Source organism: Oncorhynchus kisutch, unplaced genomic scaffold, assembly GCF_002021735.2.
Source record: "Oncorhynchus kisutch isolate 150728-3 unplaced genomic scaffold, Okis_V2 scaffold1893, whole genome shotgun sequence".
Lineage (NCBI taxonomy): Eukaryota > Metazoa > Chordata > Actinopteri > Salmoniformes > Salmonidae > Oncorhynchus > Oncorhynchus kisutch.
The window spans coordinates 25,677-31,676 of record NW_022263838.1 but is presented as its reverse complement, the minus strand read 5'-3'; positions in this window follow the sequence as shown (position 1 = coordinate 31,676).

Genomic DNA, 6,000 nt, shown 5'->3' with positions numbered 1-6,000 from the left:
TCTTGGGGATGTTATTCGAAAACATAATGTAAACTTTCACTGCTATGCGGATGACACACAGCTGTACATTTCAATGAAACATGGTGAAGCCCCAAAATTGCCCTCGCTAGAAGCATGTGTTTCAGACATAAGGAAGTGGATGGCTGCAAACTTTCTACTATTAAACTCGGACAAAACAGAGATGCTTGTTCTAGGTCCCAAGAAACAAAGAGATCTTCTGTTGAATCTGACAATTAATCTTAATGGTTGTACAGTCGTCTCAAATAAAACTGTGAAGGACCTCGGCGTTACTCTGGACCCTGATCTCTCTTTTGAAGAACATATCAAGACCATTTCGAGGACAGCTTTTTTCCATCTACGTAACATTGCAAAAATCAGAAACTTTCTGTCCAAAAATGATGCAGAAAAATTAATCCATTCTTTTGTCACTTCTAGGTTAGACTACTGCAATGCTCTATTTTCCGGCTACCCGGATAAAGCACTAAATAAACTTCAGTTAGTGCTAAATACGGCTGCTAGAATCCTGACTAGAACCAAAAAATTTGATCATATTACTCCAGTGCTAGCCTCTCTACACTGGCTTCCTGTCAAAGCAAGGGCTGATTTCAAGGTTTTACTGCTAACCTACAAAGCATTACATGGGCTTGCTCCTACCTATCTCTCTGATTTGGTCCTGCCGTACATACCTACACGTACGCTACGGTCACAAGACGCAGGCCTCCTAATTGTCCCTAGAATTTCTAAGAAAACAGCTGGAGGCAGAGCTTTCTCCTATAGAGCTCCATTTTTATGGAACGGTCTGCCTACCCATGTCAGAGACGCAAACTCGGTCTCAACCTTTAAGTCTTTACTGAAGACTCATCTCTTCAGTGGGTCATATGATTGAGTGTAGTCTGGCCCAGGAGTGGGAAGGTGAACGGAAAGGCTCTGGAGCAACGAACCGCCCGTGCTGTCTCTGCCTGGCCGGTTCCCCTCTTTCCACTGGGATTCTCTGCCTCTAACCCTATTACAGGGGCTGAGTCACTGGCTTGCTGGGGCTCTCTCATGCCGTCCCTGGAGGGGGTGCGTCACCTGAGTGGGTTGATTCACTGTTGTGGTATTCCTGTCTGGGTTGGCGCCCCCCCTTTGGGTTGTGCCGTGGCGGGGATCTTTGTGGGCGATACTCAGCCTTGTCTCAGGATGGTAAGTTGGTGGTTGAAGATATCCCTCTAGTGGTGTGGGGGCTGTGCTTTGGCAAAGTGGGTGGGGTTATATCCTTCCTGTTTGGCCCTGTCCGGTGGTGTCCTCGGATGGGGCCACAGTGTCTCCTGACCCCTCCTGTCTCAGCCTCCAGTATTTATGCTGCAGTAGTTTGTGTGTCGGGGGGCTAGGGTCAGTTTGTTATATCTGGAGTACTTCTCCTGTCCTATTCGGTGTCCTGTGTGAATCTAAGTGTGCGTTCTCTAATTCTCTCCATCTCTCTTTCTTTCTCTCTCTCGGAGGACCTGAGCCCTAGGACCATGCCCCAGGACTACCTGACATGATGACTCCTTGCTGACCCCAGTCCACCTGGCCATGCTGCTGTTCCAGTTTCAACTGACCTGAGCCCTAGGACCATGCCCCAGGACTACCTGACATGATGACTACTTGCTGTCCCCAGTCCACCTGGCCATGCTGCTGCTCCAGTTTCAACTTCCACCTGACTGTGCTGCTGCTCCAGTTTCAACTGTTCTGCCTTATTATTATTCGACCATGCTGGTCATTTATGAACATTTGAACATCTTGGCCATGTTCTGTTATAATCTCCACCCGGCACAGCCAGAAGAGGACTGGCCACCCCACATAGCCTGGTTCCTCTCTAGGTTTCTTCCTAGGTATTGGCCTTTCTAGGGAGTTTTTCCTAGCCACCGTGCTTCTACACCTGCTTTGCTTGCTGTTTGGGGTTTTAGGCTGGGTTTCTGTACAGCACTTTGAGATATCAGCTGATGTACGAAGGGCTATATAAATACATTTGATTTGATTTGATTCATCCATTATATATCTGGGAGTAAATTTACCAAAAGATATACCCAAACTTTATTGTATGAATTACGATCACATTAACAAGAAAATATATGATGACCTAGACAGGTGGAATTCACTTCCCTTAGATCTTAGTAGTAGAATTGAAACAATCAAAATGAACATCCTGCCGAGGTTACTGTATTTGTTCCAATCACTTCCCATAGAAATCCCACCTAAACAGTTTAGGGAATGGGATAAACGGAACAGTAAGAGACCAAGAACTAGATATACAACATTACAGTTACCAAAAAACTGTGGGGGTATGGCCTTAGATTATTATGTGTCAGCCCAATTGAGACCCCTGGTGTGTTGGTGCAATTCAGAATACGAATCCAAATGGAAAGACATGGAGACTACGCTGACAGAGATACCCATACAGTCAGTACTGGGAAATAAGGAGATGGTAAAAGAAATATACAATAGACAAAATCTGTGGATTAATTTCTCTCTGAAGACATGGTTTAGGGTAGTTAAGCAAAATCATTTAGACAGAGAGATCAAACTGCTGAGTTGGCCCGCATACGACCCCAGCTTCATCCCTGCAACTCAGGCCAGCAGGTTTAAACAATGGACGCAGAAAGGCATCATGTCATTCAGTACAATTGTAAGGAATGGGAACCTAGATAACTTCCAGGACCTAAGTAAAAAACATGGCTTGGATAAACAAGATTTTTACAGATACCTACAAGTACGACACTATTTCGTAAGGGAGATAAAAGTGACTGACCCTCGAGCACCTCCAAAATTAATCCAAGTATTCACTAACGCATACAACTTGGGGAGTAACGAAAAAACTATTTCAAATCTCTACTTGGGTATTCAATCCTCAAAGAAACATTCTACAAACTATTTTAAAAAGAAATGGGAGGAGGAACTTAACATTGAAATAACTGATGAAACATGGTTGAATATATTAGAGACTCAACAAAGCTCCACCAACTCAAGGTCATGGAGAGAATTCTGTTGGAAGAATGTTATACGTTTCTTCATAACACCTAAACTGAAATTAAAACAGACTGGCTCACAACACCCTTGTTGGAGAGAATGCGGTCTATTGAGGGCGGACCACTCTCATATCTTTTGGACTTGCCCCGCAATCGAAACTTACTGGGGAGAAATAAGATCTAACATTGGAAAAATAATGGAATTTGACATAGAACAAACATTAATTTCTTTGTACATGGGTGAAATACCTGATAACTTACACAATAGAGAAAAGTACCTCTTGAAGGTCCTACTGGCAGCCAGTAAAAAGGCTATCACTAGGAAATGGCTACAAAAAGACCCTCCCACAGTGACACAATGGATAGACATTGTACAAGAAATACACCGTATGACCTTTGCCTTAAGAACTCAACAGGAGAGAGGTCAAGAATACTGGGAAAAATGGGTTTCGTACTTGGAAAAGGACATTCAAAGATGTCAATGTAACTAATATGATGGTATGATGATGAAGGTATGAAGTGCACTGTAACTGACAGATCTTTTCTTGTTGTTGTTCTTTTATTTGGCTTTATTTGTACATTCTTTGTGTTCCTACAATAAAAACTAAGTATAAAAAAAAAGAATACAAAAATAAAAGAAATCCAGGTATTTCCAAAGGGTTCACTTACTATTTCTTCCCACTGTATACTGCATCTTACCCCAGCTGTAGGTCCATTGTGTGTGTCATCGTTTTAAGTCTCAACATCAACCAGCTCTGGTGGCATTGGGGACTTGGGATGCTTGCTCTCAAAGTGCTGTTTGAATGTCTTCAGGTCAGGCATCTGCGTCTGTAAGGGTCAGGTAAGGAATTGAGGATATTAACAATCATTGGCTGAGACTGAATTTTCGGGTGACAAACAAACAAAGTAATAAGATGCATCAAACTACTACACATCACACAGGCCAGTACAATGGACTGTACTGAGAGAAACCTAAAGGTAGGCACGTGAAATGTTCAGGTTGCTGCATAGACTATGGAGGCTCTAGTCCAGAGTGCCAGGGATTTGTTCAACTCTCTAAATGGTTAAATGACTCTGACGTTCAGGGGTGGTTGGAGAGACTGCTGGTGCTGGTGAGCTTCTGCCCCTATTTTAGGCCGTCACACAAATATTCCCCCACCCATGTCCAGGGGTCTCAGTGTTATGTCCCTTTAAATATATGTACTTTTGGTAATACTTTGAGTAGGCAAAGAATACAATATTCTTAAATTGACAATTGACGCGCAAATGTCCCTAATGCGGACAGTTTGTGTTACTACCTTACACAAGCTTGCATTTTCACCCTATAAAACTTAGTGGAATTACACAAAATGTTAACCTCAGATCACGATGACAAGATTGATTGTTTTAAACAGATCTGTCACGACTTCCACCGAAGTCTGTTCCTCTCCTTGTTCGGGCTGCGTTTGGCGGTCGACGTCCTGGTCTTCTAGCCATTGACGATCCACCTTTCATTTTCCATGTGTTTTGTCTTGTTTTCCCACACACCTGGTTTACATTCCCTCATTACATGACGTGTATATAACCCTCTGTTCCCCCCATGTCTGTGTGTGGAATTGTTTGTTGTAAAGTGTATGTGCACTTCAGACTGGTTTGCGACGGGTTATTTCAACCCATATTCTGTTGTTCTGGGTGCCTTTGGTTTTTTCCTCATTAAACTGCTCCGGTTAATACCCAGTTCTGCTATCCTTCGCCTGACCTCCCTGCAGCCCGTTACGCAACTCTTTCAAGATCAATATATTGTGTTTTTTACCATTGATTTTTCCAAGCGCTGGGATGCGCAGAACTTAGAACGGAGTTAATGAAATGCCCAGGAAATGGCACAGAAAATTTGGGGCGGTCTCTCCATAAAAGTCAATGGCCACACACCAATACATGGATTTGACAGTCAAATCACTACTTAAATAGCAGTCAACTGTTGTTCTTCTGTCGAGGGTGGTGATTCGTTTAGGTTAACTAACAAAAAAAGTGGTCTGGTCCCTTTTCCATGATGGAAGCCTCCCGAAATCAACATCCAACATTCCAAAATATAGATATAAGCCTTCAAGTACTCATCTAACCAACTTCTTCAGGGCCAGCCAGGCCCCCTGTCGCCCCCCACGCGCCCTGAAACCCAACCCCCAATAAGAAGAAGCCCAAATACGACCTGCCCTTGCCCAGTATACATACAAGGTCAGGGGACAACACTGGTTTTTCGTCTTGTAGTTAAACTTGTTTTATACAGTTTAAAGGGATAGTTCATCCCAATTACAAAATTGCTTAAGTTGCATTTACATTTAATTTAAAATCCAATGCATCCAAAGTGTACATTAGTCTTTCCTGGTTCATAACATATTTTTTGGTCCCTTTCAGATCACAGCCATGTCAACAGTGGGCGTCAGGCTTGTAAGAGACATGTGAGATATCTGTGAGATTCAGTGAACAAGGCTGGAAGGTGAGATTATATCTCTCTTAACTACTCATTGTACTGAATAAATAATCATGAGCTAACATTGTACTACGTTATCTGCTGTAACACACAGTTAGTATTTTTAGGGAAGCAAGGCATTTGTGTAGGATGTGCATTGTAGAGTATGTTCTTTGCATTCTTTATCATGTATTTCTCATTGAAAGAGTCTATTCTAGTCATTCATCTTGTCTTTTGATTTCTATGGTATTTCTCTCCATTATGACTGGGTATTGGCTCCTACGGGTTACTCTGCCTTCTACTGTGATGGAGAATGCCTCTACCCTCTGTGTTCCTGCATAAACTCCACCACCCACACTATGATCCAACTAATGGTCAGTATGCACTACTACACCCTCTCACATGAACACTAACAAATCAAATCAAATGTATTTGTCACATACACATGGTTAGCAGATGTTAATGCGTGTGTAGCGAAATGCTTGTGCTTCTAGTTCCGACAATGCAGTAATAACCAACGAGTAATCTAACCTAACAATTCCAAAACTACTACCTTATACACACAAG